A 17,120-nucleotide genomic window follows, 5' to 3' on the forward strand; every position below is an offset into this window, starting at 1 on the left:
GAATTGCAGGAAACCGATTTCAGGAGGTAGACTGGAATTGCATTGAAAGCATAGGAAAAGAGGCAGAACGTCCACAATGATGCACTTGGCCAAAAAGGGCGTATGTGTTTTTTCCTGAATATATTCAGGAAAAAACGCATACGCCCTTTTTGGCCAACCAAGCAAGCTTGCAAAGGAAATCTGCACTACAATGAAGTCTCACTTCCCCCCACCCCGGTCAAAAGGGCCATCTGAAAAAAGGGTAAAATCCAGAAAGGCAGGACAGGCCATGGAGAACTGGGAGCCTTGTTATGCTGATGGGCGGGATGTTAATTGCCAACAACCACTCAGGAGAAGTGTATGGTGTTTCCTGAAACATCTAAAAAACAAAGCAACAGAGCCTAGGGCACTTCCACTTATGGTCCTATAGCTTAGGGAATTTAAAATCAAAAAGACACAGCCACCCCAAAGTTTGGAACGGCTCTGTTTACAAGAACCTCGTTTACAGTACAAGTTCAACATCGCAGAATGTGAAAAATGGATAAAGAAGTTGTGGTATTTACTTACAAAGCAATATCACTCAGCAATGAAATCTGTGTCATCAGGCCCTTAGCAGCACAATGAGTGGATTCAGGTATGATGATTCTAACTGAAATAAGTCACACAGAAAAAGAAACATCATAAGATATCAGTAATACACGGAATGGAAACTTGGCTACACAGGAACTGAATTACAGAACAGAACAGGGTCTCAAATTTAGAAAACCAACTTATGCTTGCTTAAGGGGAAAGGTGAGTTGGGGTGCTGCATAAAACCAGAGATTGAAATGAGCACAGATAAAGTTCCTTAAGCCAAATATGGAATAGACAAGAGCTACTCCTTGCTCAACGAAATGGACTCAACACCGCATATTAAACGCCTAAGAATGTACCTGACTAGTAAGTATCTTAAAACCTATGGATTGCTATTTCTCCGAAAGAGAATCAAGCATGTGTACAGGGGCATAAACGCAGCAGTGATAGGATTGGAGAGGTTCGGTGAGCAAATGAAGACGCTTTGAAGTCATATTGCATGGTACCCATTCCACGGGTTTCAACTACCCAGGTTTTAGGTATTCTTCCTTCAGCTAAAACATGCATGTGGAACCCAAGTATGATCAACCATGTGAACGGGAGACGTGTTCAAATATGTCTCAGTTTTCCTCCCCTGGTACTCGGGTGCAACATTCCAGACGCTTTACTAACACTCTCCCCACTTGGAGAGTCAGCGCCTTTAACCTCCTGTTTGGCCCAGTTTGCAATTTCTGCGGAAGATGAACAGGAATAGCGAGAACCAATGAGAGGCTAGCTGGAGGTGTCTGGACGGGCAAATTTAACTCTCATTTCCCACCAGGAAGGGGAAATAACCAAAGGCTCATTGTGCCGTGCCGGAACCAGATTAGGGCCTGAAGCCATCCTGCGGTGTTGCGGCCAGCTCACAAGAAAGCGAGTTGAAGAAAGGAGCTCAGGGGCACTGTAATTCACAAACCTGCAGAGTTATAAATGACAGCTATCGTCCAAAAATATACTGAAGTAAGGCTGCCACGAGGACTTGAATGCGGGGCAGAATTGCAGGAAACCGATTTCAGGAGGTAGACTGGAATTGCATTGAAAGCATAGGAAAAGAGGCCGAACGTCCACAATGATGCACTTGGCCAAAAAGGGCGTATGCGTTTTTTCCTGAATATATTCAGGAAAAAACGCATACGCCCTTTTTGGCCAACCAAGCAAGCTTGCAAAGGAAATCTGCACTACAATGAAGTCTCACTTCCGCCCGGTCAAAAGGGCCATCTGAAAAAAGTGTAAAATCCAGAAAGGCAGGACAGGCCATGGAGAACTGGGAGCCTTGTTATGCTGATGGGCGGGATGTAAATTGCCAACAACCACTCGGGAGAAGTGTATGGTGTTTCCTGAAACATCTAAAAAACAAAGCAACAGAACCTAGGGCACTTCCACTTATGGTCCTATAGCTTAGGGAAATTAAAATCAAAAAGACACAGCCACCCCAAAGTTTGGAACGGCTCTGTTTACAAGAACCTCGTTTACAGTACAAGTTCAACATCGCAGAAAGTGAAAAATGGATAAAGAAGTTGTGGTATTTACTTACAAAGCAATATCACTCAGCAATGAAATCTGTGTCATCAGGCCCCTAGCAGCACAATGAGTGGATTCAGGTATGATGATTCTAACTGAAATAAGTCACACAGAAAAAGAAACATCATAAGATATCAGTAATACACGGAATGTAAACTTGGCTACACAGGAACTGAATTACAGAATAGAACATGGTCTCAAATTTAGAAAACCAACTTATGCTTGCTTAAGGGGAAAGGTGAGTTGGGGTGCTGCATAAAACCAGAGATTGAAATGAGCACAGATAAAGTTCCTTAAGCCAAATATGGAATAGACAAGAGCTACTCCTTGCTCAACGAAATGGACTCAACACCGCATATTAAACGCCTAAGAATGTACCTGACTAGTAAGTATCTTAAAACCTATGGATTGCTATGTCTCCAAAAGAGAATCAAGCATGTGTACAGGGGCATAAACGCAGCAGTGATAGGATTGGAGAGGTTCGGTGAGCAAATGAAGACCCTTTGAAGTCATATTGCATGGTACCCATTCCACGGGTTTCAACTACCCAGGTTTTAGGTATTCTTCCTTCAGTTAAAACATGCATGTGGAACCTAGAGTATGATCAACCATGAGATCGGGAGACGTGTTCAAATATGTCTCAGTTTTCGTACCCTGGTACTTGGGTGCAACATTCCAGACGCTTTACTAACACTCTCCCCACTTGGAGAGTCAGTCCCTTTAACCTCCTGTTTGGCCCAGTTTGCAATTTCTGTGGAAGATGAACAGGAATATCGAGAACCAATGAGAGACTAGCTGGAGGTGTCTGGATGGGCAAATTTAACTCTCATTTCCCACCAGGAAGAGGAATTGACCAAAGGCTCAGCGTGCCGTGCCGGAACCAGATTAGGGCCTGAAGCCATCCTGCGGTGTTGTGGCCAGGTCACAAGAAAGCGAGTTGAAGAAAGGAGCTCAGGGGCACTGCAATTCACAAACCTGCAGAGTTATAACTGACAGCTATCGTCCAAAAATAGACTGAAGTAAGGCTGCCAAGAGGACTTGAAAGCGCGGCAGAATTGCAGGAAACCGATTTCAGGAGGTAGACTGGAATTGCATTGAAAGCATAGGAAAAGAGGCAGAACGTCCACAATGATGCACTTGGCCAAAAAGGGCGTATGCGTTTTTTCCTGAATATATTCAGGAAAAAACGCATACGCCCTTTTTGGCCAACAAAGCAAGCTTGCAAAGGAAATCTGCACTACAATGAAGTCTCACTTCCCCCCGGTCAAAAGGGCCATCTGAAAAAAGTGTAAAATCCAGAAAGGCAGGACAGGCCATGGAGAACTGGGAGCCTTGTTATGCTGATGGGCGGGATGTAAATTGCCAACAACCACTCGGGAGAAGTGTATGGTGTTTCCTGAAACATCTAAAAAACAAAGCAACAGAACCTAGGGCACTTCCACTTATGGTCCTATAGCTTAGGGAAATTAAAATCAAAAAGACACAGCCACCCCAAAGTTTGGAACGGCTCTGTTTACAAGAACCTCGTTTACAGTACAAGTTCAACATCGCAGAAAGTGAAAAATGGATAAAGAAGTTGTGGTATTTACTTACAAAGCAATATCACTCAGCAATGAAATCTGTGTCATCAGGCCCTTAGCAGCACAATGAGTGGATTCAGGTATGATGATTCTAACTGAAATAAGTCACACAGAAAAAGAAACATCATAAGATATCAGTAATACACGGAATGTAAACTTGGCTACACAGGAACTGCATTCCAAAACAGAACAGGGTCTCAAATTTAGAAAACCAACTTATGCTTGCTTAAGGGTAAAGGTGAGTTGGGGTGCTGCATAAAACCAGAGATTGAAATGAGCACAGATAAAGTTCCTTAAGCCAAATATGGAATAGACAAGAGCTACTCCTTGCTCAACGAAATGGACTCAACACCGCATATTAAATGCCTAAGAATGTACCTGACTAGTAAGTATCTTAAAACCTATGGATTGCTAGGTCTCCGAAAGAGAATCAAGCATGTGTACAGGGGCATAAATGCAGCAGTGATAGGATTGGAGAGGTTCGGTGAGCAAATGAAGACCCTTTGAAGTCATATTGCATGGTACCCATTCCACGGGTTTCAACTACCCAGATTTTAGGTATTCTTCCTTCAGCTAAAACATGCATGTGGAACCCAGAGTATGATCAACCATGTGATCCGGAGACGTGTTCAAATATGTCTCAGTTTTCCGCCCCTGGTACTCGGGTGCAACATTCCACACGCTTTACTAACACTCTCCCCACTTGGAGAGTCAGCGCCTTTAACCTCCTGTTTGGCCCAGTTTGCAATTTCTGCGGAAGATGAACAGGAATAGCGAGAACCAATGAGAGGCTAGCTGGAGGTGTCTGGACGGGCAAATTTAACTCTCATTTCCCACCAGGAAGAGGAAATAACCAAAGGCTCAGCGTGCCATACCGGAACCAGATTAGGGCCTGAAGCCATCCTGCGGTGTTGCAGCCAGGTCACAAGAAAGCGAGTTGAAGAAAGGAGCTCAGGGGCACTGTAATTCACAAACCTGCAGAGTTATAAATGACAGCTATCGTCCAAAAATAGACTGAAGTAAGGCTGCCAAGAGGACTTGAAAGCGGGGCAGAATTGCAGGAAACCGATTTCAGGAGGTAGACTGGAATTGCATTGAAAGCATAGGAAAAGAGGCAGAACGTCCACAATGATGCACTTGGCCAAAAAGGGCGTATGCGTTTTTTCCTGAATATATTCAGGAAAAAACGCATACGCCCTTTTTGGCCAACCAAGCAAGCTTGCAAAGGAAATCTGCACTACAATGAAGTCTCACTTCCCCCCCGCCCCGGTCAAAAGGGCCATCTGAAAAAAGTGTAAAATCCAGAAAGGCAGGACAGGCCATGGAGAACTGGGAGCCTTGTTATGCTGATGGGCGGGATGTAAATTGCCAACAACCACTCGGGAGAACTGTATGGTGTTTCCTGAAACATCTAAAAAACAAAGCAACAGAGCCTAGGGCACTTCCACTTATGGTCCTATAGCTTAGGGAAATTAAAATCAAAAAGACACAGCCACCCCAAAGTTTGGGACGCCTCCTTTTATAAGAACCTCGTTTACCGTACAAGTTCAATATCACAGAAAGTGAAAAATGGATAAAGAACTTGTGGTACTTACGTACAATGCAGTATCACTCAGCAATGAAATCTATGGCATCAGGCCCGTAGCAGCATAATGAGTGGATTCAGGTACGATGATTCTAACTGAAATAAGTCACACAGAAAAAGAAACATCATAAGATATCACTAATACACGGAATGTAAACTTGGCTACACAGGAACTGCATTCCAAAACAGAACAGGGTCTCAAATTTAGAAAACCAACTTATGCTTGCTTAAGGTGAAAGGTGAGTTGGGGTGCTGCATAAAACCAGAGATTGAAATGAGCACAGATAAAGTTCCTTAAGCCAAATATGGAATAGACAAGAGCTACGCCTTGCTCAATGAAATGGACTCAACACCGCATATTAAACGCCTAAGAATGTACCTGACTAGTAAGTATCTTAAAACCTATGGATTGCTATGTCTCCGAAAGAGAATCAAGCATGTGTACAGGGGCATAAACGCAGCAGTGATAGGATTGGAGAGGTTCGGTGAGCAAATGAAGACCCTTTGAAGTCATATTGCATGGTACCCATTCCACGGGTTTCAACTACCCAGGTTTTAGGTATTCTTCCTTCAGCTAAAACATGCATGTGGAACCCAGAGTATGATCCACCATGTGATCGGGAGACGTGTTCAAATATGTCTCAGTTTTCGTACCCTGGTACTCGGGTGCAACATTCCAGACGCTTTACTAACACTCTCCCGACTTGGAGAGTCAGTGTCTTTAACCTCCTGTCTGGCCCAGTTTGCAATTTCTGCGGAAGATGAACAGGAATAGCGAGAACCAATGAGAGACTAGCTGGAGGTGTCTGGACGGGCAAATTTAACTCTCATTTCCCACCAGGAAGAGGAATTAACCAAAGGCTCAGCGTGCCGTGCCGGAACCAGATTAGGGCCTGAAGCCATCCTGCGGTGTTGCGGCCAGCTCACAAGAAAGCGAGTTGAAGAAAGGAGCTCAGGGGCACTGTAATTCACAAACCTGCAGAGTTATAAATGACAGCTATCGTCCAAAAATATACTGAAGTAAGGCTGCCAAGAGGACTTGAAAGCGGGGCAGAATTGCAGGAAACCGATTTCAGGAGGTAGACTGGAATTGCATTGAAAGCATAGGAAAAGAGGCAGAACGTCCACAATGATGCACTTGGCCAAAAAGGGCGTATGCGTTTTTTCCTGAATATATTCAGGAAAAAACGCATACGCCCTTTTTGGCCAACCAAGCAAGCTTGCAAAGGAAATCTGCACTACAATGAAGTCTCACTTCCCCCCGGTCAAAAGGGCCATCTGAAAAAAGTGTAAAATCCAGAAAGGCAGGACAGGCCATGGAGAACTGGGAGCCTTGTTATGCTGATGGGCGGGATGTAAATTGCCAACAACCACTCGGGAGAAGTGTATGGTGTTTCCTGAAACATCTAAAAAACAAAGCAACAGAACCTAGGGCACTTCCACTTATGGTCCTATAGCTTAGGGAAATTAAAATGAAAAAGACACAGCCACCCCAAAGTTTGGAATGGCTCTGTTTACAAGAACCTCGTTTACAGTACAAGTTCAACATCGCAGAAAGTGAAAAATGGATAAAGAAGTTGTGGTATTTACTTACAAAGCAATATCACTCAGCAATGAAATCTGTGTCATCAGGCCCTTAGCAGCACAATGAGTGGATTCAGGTATGATGATTCTAACTGAAATAAGTCACACAGAAAAAGAAACATCATAAGATATCACTAATACACGGAATGTAAACTTGGCTACACAGGAACTGCATTCCAAAACAGAACAGGGTCTCAAATTTAGAAAACCAACTTATGCTTGCTTAAGGGGAAAGGTGAGTTGGGGTGCTGCATAAAACCAGAGATTGAAATGAGCACAGATAAAGTTCCTTAAGCCAAATATGGAATAGACAAGAGCTACTCCTTGGTCAACGAAATGGACTCAAAACCCCATATTAAACGCCTAAGAATGTACCTGACTAGTAAGTATCTTAAAACCTATGGATTTCTAGGTCTCCAAAAGAGAATCAAGCGTGTGCACAGGGGCATAAACGCAGCAGTGATAGGATTGGAGAGGTTCGGTGAGCAAATGAACACCCTTTGAAGTCATATTGCATGGTACCCATTATACGGGTCTCAACTCTCCAGGTTTAAGGTATTCTTCCTTCAGCTAAAACATGCATGTGGAACCCAAGTATGATCAACCATGTGAACGGGAGACGTGTTCAAATATGTCTCAGTTTTCCTCCCCTGGTACTCGGGTGCAACATTCCAGACGCTTTACTAACACTCTCCCGACTTGGAGAGTCAGTCCCTTTAACCTCCTGTTTGGCCCAGTTTGCAATTTCTGCAGAAGATGAACAGGAATAGCGAGAACCAATGAGAGGCTAGCTGGAGGTGTCTGGACGGGCAAATTTAACTCTCATTTCCCACCAGGAAGAGGAATTAACCAAAGGCTCAGCATGCCGGGCCGGAACCAGATTAGGGCCTGAAGCCATCCTGCGGTGTTGCGGCCAGGTCACAAGAAAGTGAGGTGAAGAAAGGAGCTCAGGGGCACTGTAATTCACAAACCTGCAGAGTTATAAATGACAGCTATCGTCCAAAAATAGACTGAAGTAAGGCTGCCAAGAGGACTTGAAAGCGGGGCAGAATTGCAGGAAACCGATTTCAGGAGGTAGACTGGAATTGCATTGAAAGCATAGGAAAAGAGGCAGAACGTCCACAATGATGCACTTGGCCAAAAAGGGCATATGCGTTTTTTCCTGAATATATTCAGGAAAAAACGCATATGCGCTTTTTGGCCAACCAAGCAAGCTTGCAAAGGAAATCTGCACTACAATGAAGTCTCACTTCCCCCCGGTCAAAAGGGCCATCTGAAAAAAGTGGAAAATCCAGAAAGGCAGGACAGGCCATGGAGAACTGGGAGCCTTGTTATGCTGATGGGCGGGATGTAAATTGCCAACAACCACTCGGGAGAACTGTATGGTGTTTCCTGAAACATCTAAAAAACAAAGCAACAGAGCCTAGGGCACTTCCACTTATGGTCCTATAGCTTAGGGAAATTAAAATCAAAAAGACACAGCCACCCCAAAGTTTGGGACGCCTCCTTTTATAAGAACCTCGTTTACCGTACAAGTTCAATATCACAGAAAGTGAAAAATGGATAAAGAACTTGTGGTACTTACGTACAATGCAGTATCACTCAGCAATGAAATCTATGGCATCAGGCCCGTAGCAGCATAATGAGTGGATTCAGGTACGATGATTCTAACTGAAATAAGTCACACAGAAAAAGAAACATCATAAGATATCACTAATACACGGAATGTAAACTTGGCTACACAGGAACTGCATTCCAAAACAGAACAGGGTCTCAAATTTAGAAAACCAACTTATGCTTGCTTAAGGTGAAAGGTGAGTTGGGGTGCTGCATAAAACCAGAGATTGAAATGAGCACAGATAAAGTTCCTTAAGCCAAATATGGAATAGACAAGAGCTACGCCTTGCTCAATGAAATGGACTCAACACCGCATATTAAACGCCTAAGAATGTACCTGACTAGTAAGTATCTTAAAACCTATGGATTGCTATGTCTCCGAAAGAGAATCAAGCATGTGTACAGGGGCATAAACGCAGCAGTGATAGGATTGGAGAGGTTCGGTGAGCAAATGAAGACCCTTTGAAGTCATATTGCATGGTACCCATTCCACGGGTTTCAACTACCCAGGTTTTAGGTATTCTTCCTTCAGCTAAAACATGCATGTGGAACCCAGAGTATGATCCACCATGTGATCGGGAGACGTGTTCAAATATGTCTCAGTTTTCGTACCCTGGTACTCGGGTGCAACATTCCAGACGCTTTACTAACACTCTCCCGACTTGGAGAGTCAGTGTCTTTAACCTCCTGTCTGGCCCAGTTTGCAATTTCTGCGGAAGATGAACAGGAATAGCGAGAACCAATGAGAGACTAGCTGGAGGTGTCTGGACGGGCAAATTTAACTCTCATTTCCCACCAGGAAGAGGAATTAACCAAAGGCTCAGCGTGCCGTGCCGGAACCAGATTAGGGCCTGAAGCCATCCTGCGGTGTTGCGGCCAGCTCACAAGAAAGCGAGTTGAAGAAAGGAGCTCAGGGGCACTGTAATTCACAAACCTGCAGAGTTATAAATGACAGCTATCGTCCAAAAATATACTGAAGTAAGGCTGCCAAGAGGACTTGAAAGCGGGGCAGAATTGCAGGAAACCGATTTCAGGAGGTAGACTGGAATTGCATTGAAAGCATAGGAAAAGAGGCAGAACGTCCACAATGATGCACTTGGCCAAAAAGGGCGTATGCGTTTTTTCCTGAATATATTCAGGAAAAAACGCATACGCCCTTTTTGGCCAACCAAGCAAGCTTGCAAAGGAAATCTGCACTACAATGAAGTCTCACTTCCCCCCGGTCAAAAGGGCCATCTGAAAAAAGTGTAAAATCCAGAAAGGCAGGACAGGCCATGGAGAACTGGGAGCCTTGTTATGCTGATGGGCGGGATGTAAATTGCCAACAACCACTCGGGAGAAGTGTATGGTGTTTCCTGAAACATCTAAAAAACAAAGCAACAGAACCTAGGGCACTTCCACTTATGGTCCTATAGCTTAGGGAAATTAAAATGAAAAAGACACAGCCACCCCAAAGTTTGGAATGGCTCTGTTTACAAGAACCTCGTTTACAGTACAAGTTCAACATCGCAGAAAGTGAAAAATGGATAAAGAAGTTGTGGTATTTACTTACAAAGCAATATCACTCAGCAATGAAATCTGTGTCATCAGGCCCTTAGCAGCACAATGAGTGGATTCAGGTATGATGATTCTAACTGAAATAAGTCACACAGAAAAAGAAACATCATAAGATATCACTAATACACGGAATGTAAACTTGGCTACACAGGAACTGCATTCCAAAACAGAACAGGGTCTCAAATTTAGAAAACCAACTTATGCTTGCTTAAGGGGAAAGGTGAGTTGGGGTGCTGCATAAAACCAGAGATTGAAATGAGCACAGATAAAGTTCCTTAAGCCAAATATGGAATAGACAAGAGCTACTCCTTGGTCAACGAAATGGACTCAAAACCCCATATTAAACGCCTAAGAATGTACCTGACTAGTAAGTATCTTAAAACCTATGGATTTCTAGGTCTCCAAAAGAGAATCAAGCGTGTGCACAGGGGCATAAACGCAGCAGTGATAGGATTGGAGAGGTTCGGTGAGCAAATGAACACCCTTTGAAGTCATATTGCATGGTACCCATTATACGGGTCTCAACTCTCCAGGTTTAAGGTATTCTTCCTTCAGCTAAAACATGCATGTGGAACCCAAGTATGATCAACCATGTGAACGGGAGACGTGTTCAAATATGTCTCAGTTTTCCTCCCCTGGTACTCGGGTGCAACATTCCAGACGCTTTACTAACACTCTCCCGACTTGGAGAGTCAGTCCCTTTAACCTCCTGTTTGGCCCAGTTTGCAATTTCTGCAGAAGATGAACAGGAATAGCGAGAACCAATGAGAGGCTAGCTGGAGGTGTCTGGACGGGCAAATTTAACTCTCATTTCCCACCAGGAAGAGGAATTAACCAAAGGCTCAGCATGCCGGGCCGGAACCAGATTAGGGCCTGAAGCCATCCTGCGGTGTTGCGGCCAGGTCACAAGAAAGTGAGGTGAAGAAAGGAGCTCAGGGGCACTGTAATTCACAAACCTGCAGAGTTATAAATGACAGCTATCGTCCAAAAATAGACTGAAGTAAGGCTGCCAAGAGGACTTGAAAGCGGGGCAGAATTGCAGGAAACCGATTTCAGGAGGTAGACTGGAATTGCATTGAAAGCATAGGAAAAGAGGCAGAACGTCCACAATGATGCACTTGGCCAAAAAGGGCATATGCGTTTTTTCCTGAATATATTCAGGAAAAAACGCATATGCGCTTTTTGGCCAACCAAGCAAGCTTGCAAAGGAAATCTGCACTACAATGAAGTCTCACTTCCCCCCGGTCAAAAGGGCCATCTGAAAAAAGTGGAAAATCCAGAAAGGCAGGACAGGCCATGGAGAACTGGGAGCCTTGTTATGCTGATGGGCGGGATGTAAATTGCCAAGAACCACTTGGGAGAAGTGTATGGTGTTTCCTGAAACATCTAAAAAACAAAGCAACACAGCCTAGGGCACTTCCACTTATGGTCCTATAGCTTAGGGAAATTAAAATGAAAAAGACACAGCCACCCCAAAGTTTGGGACGCCTCCGTTTACAAGAACCTCGTTTACCGTACAAGGGCAATATCACAGAAAGTGAAAAATGGATAAAGAACTTGTGGTACTTACGTACAATGCAGTATCACTCAGCAATGAAATCTATGTCATCAGGCCCGTAGCAGCATAATGAGTGGATTCAGGTACGATGATTCTAACTGAAATAAGTCACACAGAAAAAGAAACATCATAAGATATCACTAATACACGGAATGTAAACCTGGCTACACAGGAACTGCATTCCAAAACAGAACAGGGTCTCAAATTTAGAAAACCAACTTATGCTTGCTTAAGGGGAAAGGTGAGTTGGGGTGCTGCATAAAACCAGAGATTGAAATGAGCACAGGTAAATTTCCTTAAGCCAAATATGGAATAGACAAGAGCTACTCCTTGCTCAACGAAATGGACTCAACACCCCATATTAAACGCCTAAGAATGTACCTGACTAGTAAGTATCTTAAAACCTATGGATTGCTATGTCTCCGAAAGAGAATCAAGCATGTGTACAGGGGCATAAACGCAGCAGTGATAGGATTGGAGAGGTTCGGTGAGCAAATGAAGACCCTTTGAAGTCATATTGCATTGTACCCATTCCACGGGTTTCAACTACCCAGGTTTTAGGTATTCTTCCTTCAGCTAAAACATGCATGTGGAACCCAGAGTATGATCAACCATGTGATCGGGAGACGTGTTCAAATATGTCTCAGTTTTCTTCCCCTGGAACTCGGGTGCAACATTCCAGACGCTTTACTAACACTCTCCCCACTTGGAGAGTCAGCGCCTTTAACCTCCTGTTTGGCCCAGTTTGCAATTTCTGCGGAAGATGAACAGGAATAGCGAGAACCAATGAGAGGCTAGCTGGAGGTGTCTGGACGGGCAAATTTAACTCTCATTTCCCACCAGGAAGAGGAAATAACCAAAGGCTCAGCGTGCCGTGCCGGAACCAGATTAGGGCCTGAAGCCATCCTGCGGTGTTGCAGCCAGCTCAAAAGAAAGCGAGTTTAAGAAAGGAGCTCAGGGGCACTGTAATTCACAAACCTGCAGAGTTATAAATGACAGCTATCGTCCAAAAATAGACTGAAGTAAGGCTGCCAAGAGGACTTGAAAGCGGGGCAGAATTGCAGGAAACTGATTTCAGGAGGTAGACTGGAATTGCATTGAAAGCATAGGAAAAGAGGCAGAATGTCCACAATGATGCACTTGGCCAAAAAGGGCGTATGCGTTTTTTCCTGAATATATTCAGGAAAAAACGCATACGCCCTTTTTGGCCAACCAAGCAAGCTTGCAAAGGAAATCTGCACTACAATGAAGTCTCACTTCCCCCCGGTCAAAAGGGCCATCTGAAAAAAGTGTAAAATCCAGAAAGGCAGGACAGGCCATGGAGAACTGGGAGCCTTGTTATGCTGATGGGCGGGATGTAAATTGCCAACAGACACTCGGGAGAAGTGTATGGTGTTTCCTGAAACATCTAAAAAACTAAGCAACAGAACCTAGGGCACTTCCACTTATGGTCCTATAGCTTAGGGAAATTAAAATCAAAAAGACACAGCCACCCCAAAGTTTGGAACGGCTCTGTTTACAAGAACCTCGTTTACCGTACAAGTTCAACATCGCAGAAAGTGAAAAATGGATAAAGAAGTTGTGGTATTTACTTACAAAGCAATATCACTCAGCAATGAAATCTGTGTCATCAGGCCCTAGCAGCACAATGAGTGGATTCAGGTATGATGATTCTAACTGAAATAAGTCACAGAGAAAAAGAAACATCATAAGATATCAGTAATACACGGAATGGAAACTTGGCTACACAGGAACTGAATTACAGAACAGAACAGGGTCTCAAATTTAGAAAACCAACTTATGCTTGCTTAAGGGGAAAGGTGAGTTGGGGTGCTGCATAAAACCAGAGATTGAAATGAGCACAGATAAAGTTCCTTAAGCCAAATATGGAATAGACAAGAGCTACTCCTTGCTCAACAAAATGGACTCAAAACCCCATATTAAACGCGTAAGAATGTACCTGACTAGTAAGTATCTTAAAACCTATGGATTGCTATGCCTCCAAAAGAGAATCAAGCATGTGTACAGGGGCATAAACGCCGCAGTGATAGGATTGGAGAGGTTCGGTGAGCAAATGAAGACCCTTTGAAGTCATATTGCATGGTACCCATTACACGGGTCTCAACTCTCCAGGTTTAAGGTATTCTTCCTTCAGCTAAAACATGCATGTGGAACCCAGAGTATGATCAACCATGTGAACGGGAGACGTGTTCAAATATGTCTCAGTTTTCCTCCCCTGGTACTCGGGTGCAACATTCCAGACGCTTTACTAACACTCTCCCCACTTGGAGAGTCAGCACCTTTAACCTCCTGTTTGGCACAGTTTGCAATTTCTGTGGAAGATGAACAGGAATAGCGAGAACCAATGAGAGACTAGCTGGAGGTGTCTGGACGGGCAAATTTAACTCTCATTTCCCACCAGGAAGAGGAATTAACCAAAGGCTCAGCGTGCCGTGCCGGAACCAGATTAGGGCCTGAAGCCATCCTGCGGTGTTGCGGCCAGGTCACAAGAAAGCGAGTTGAAGAAAGGAGCTCAGGGGCACTGTAATTCACAAACCTGCAGAGTTATAAATGACAGCTATCGTCCAAAAATACACTGAAGTAAGGCTGCCAAGAGGACTTGAAAGCGGGGCAGAATTGCAGGAAACCGATTTCAGGAGGTAGACTGGAATTGCATTGAAAGCATAGGAAAAGAGGCAGAACGTCCACAATGATGCACTTGGCCAAAAAGGGCGTATGCGTTTTTTCCTGAATATATTCAGGAAAAAACGCATACGCCCTTTTTGGCCAACCAAGCAAGCTTGCAAAGGAAATCTGCACTACAATGAAGTCTCACTTCCCCCCGGTCAAAAGGGCCATCTGAAAAAAGTGTAAAATCCAGAAAGGCAGGACAGGCCATGGAGAACTGGGAGCCTTGTTATGCTGATGGGCGGGATGTAAATTGCCAACAGACACTCGGGAGAAGTGTATGGTGTTTCCTGAAACATCTAAAAAACAAAGCAACAGAACCTAGGGCACTTCCACTTATGGTCCTATAGCTTAGGGAAATTAAAATCAAAAAGACACAGCCACCCCAAAGTTTGGAACGGCTCTGTTTACAAGAACCTCGTTTACCGTACAAGTTCAATATCACAGAAAGTGAAAAATGGATAAAGAACTTGTGGTACTTACGTACAATGCAGTATCACTCAGCAATGAAATCTATGTCATCAGGCCCGTAGCAGCATAATGAGTGGATTCAGGTACGATGATTCTAACTGAAATAAGTCACACAGAAAAAGAAACATCATAAGATATCACTAATACACGGAATGTAAACTTGGCTACACAGGAACTGCATTCCAAAACAGAACAGGGTCTCAAATTTAGAAAACCAACTTATGCTTGCTTAAGGGGAAAGGTGAGTTGGGGTGCTGCATAAAACCAGAGATTGAAACGAGCACAGGTAAAGTTCCTTAAGCCAAATATGGAATAGACAAGAGCTACTCCTTGCTCAACGAAATGGACTCAACACCCCATATTAAACGCCTAAGAATGTACCTGACTAGTAAGTATCTTAAAACCTATGGATTGCTATGTCTCCAAAAGAGAATCAAGCCTGTGTACAGGGGCATAAACGCAGCAGTGATAGGATTGGAGAGGTTCGGTGAGCAAATGAAGACCCTTTGAAGTCATATTGCATGATACCCATTCCACGGGTCTCAACTCTCCAGGTTTAAGGTATTCTTCCTTCAGCTAAAACATGCATGTGGAACCCAGAGTATGATCAACCATGTGAACGGGAGACGTGTTCAAATATGTCTCAGTTTTCCTCCCCTGGTACTCGGGTGCAACATTCCAGACGCTTTACTAACACTCTCCCGACTTGGAGAGTCAGTCCCTTTAACCTCCTGTTTGGCCCAGTTTGCAATTTCTGCGGAAGATGAACAGGAATAGCGAGAACCAATGAGAGACTAGCTGGAGGTGTCTGAACGGGCAAATTTAACTCTCATTTCCCACCAGGAAGAGGAATTAACCAAAGGCTCAGCATGCCGGGCCGGAACCAGATTAGGGCCTGAAGCCATCCTGCGGTGTTGCGGCCAGGTCACAAGAAAGCGAGTTGAAGAAAGGAGTTCAGGGGCACTGTAATTCACAAACCTGCAGAGTTATAAATGACAGCTATCGTCCAAAAATAGACTGAAGTAAGGCTGCCAAGAGGACTTGAAAGCGGGGCAGAATTGCAGGAAACCGATTTCAGGAGGTAGACTGGAATTGCATTGAAAGCATAGGAAAAGAGGCAGAACGTCCACAATGATGCACTTGGCCAAAAAGGGCGTATGCGTTTTTTCCTGAATATATTCAGGAAAAAACGCATACGCCCTTTTTGGCCAACCAAGCAAGCTTGCAAAGGAAATCTGCACTACAATGAAGTCTCACTTCCCCCCGGTCAAAAGGGCCATCTGAAAAAAGTGTAAAATCCAGAAAGGCAGGACAGGCCATGGAGAACTGGGAGCCTTGTTATGCTGATGGGCGGGATGTAAATTGCCAACAGACACTTGGGAGAAGTGTATGGTGTTTCCTGAAACATCTAAAAAACAAAGCAACAGAGCCTAGGGCACTGCCACTTATGGTCCTATAGCTTAGGGAAATTAAAATCAAAAAGACACAGCCACCCCAAAGTTTGGGACGCCTCTGTTTACAAGAACCTCGTTTACAGTACAAGTTCAACATCGCAGAAAGTGAAAAATGGATAAAGAAGTTGTGGTATTTACTTACAAAGCAATATCACTCAGCAATGAAATCTGTGTCATCAGGCCCTTAGCATCACAATGAGTGGATTCAGGTATGATGATTCTAACTGAAATAAGTCACACAGAAAAAGAAACATCATAAGATATCACTAATACACGGAATGTAAACTTAGCTACACAGGAACTGCATTCCAAAACAGAACAGGGTCTCAAATTTAGAAAACCAACTTATGCTTGCTTAAGGGGAAAGGTGAGTTGGGGTGCTGCATAAAACCAGAGATTGAAATGAGCACAGATAAAGTTCCTTAAGCCAAATATGGAATAGACAAGAGCTACTCCTTGCTCAACGAAATGGACTCAAAACCCCATATTAAACGCCTAAGAATGTACCTGACTAGTAAGTATCTTAAAACCTATGGATTGCTAGGTCTCCAAAAGAGAATCAAGCGTGTGTACAGGGGCAAAAACGCAGCAGTGATAGGATTGGAGAGGTTCGGTGAGCAAATGAACACCCTTTGAAGTCATATTGCATGGTACCCATTACACGGGTCTCAACGCTCCAGGTTTAAGGTAATCTTCCTTCAGCTAAAACATGCATGTGGAACCCAGAGTATGATCAACCATGTGAACGGGAGACGTGTTCAAATATGTCTCAGTTTTCCTCCCCTGGTACTCGGGTGCAACATTCCAGACGCTTTACTAACACTCTCCCCACTTGGAGAGTCAGTCCCTTTAACCTCCTGTTTGGCCCAGTTTGCAATTTCTGCGGAAGATGAACAGGAATAGCGAGAACCAAT

The 17,120-nt window shown here is 44.0% G+C and overlaps 1 long non-coding RNA gene across 1 annotated transcript in view; it reads right to left on the reverse strand.

Annotated features, from left to right (window-relative positions):
* LOC307181411 overlaps positions 1 to 17,120 on the reverse strand; it is a 226,524-nt gene that overhangs the window by 135,305 nt on the left and 74,099 nt on the right. Inside the window, exon 2 of the long non-coding RNA XR_013826726.1 lies at positions 13,190 to 13,270. This is a non-coding gene — a long non-coding RNA (uncharacterized lncRNA). The remainder of the gene's footprint in view (positions 1 to 13,189; positions 13,271 to 17,120) is intronic.

This window comes from Stenella coeruleoalba (assembly GCF_951394435.1).
Source record: "Stenella coeruleoalba genome assembly, contig: scaffold_50, whole genome shotgun sequence".
NCBI lineage: Eukaryota > Metazoa > Chordata > Mammalia > Artiodactyla > Delphinidae > Stenella > Stenella coeruleoalba.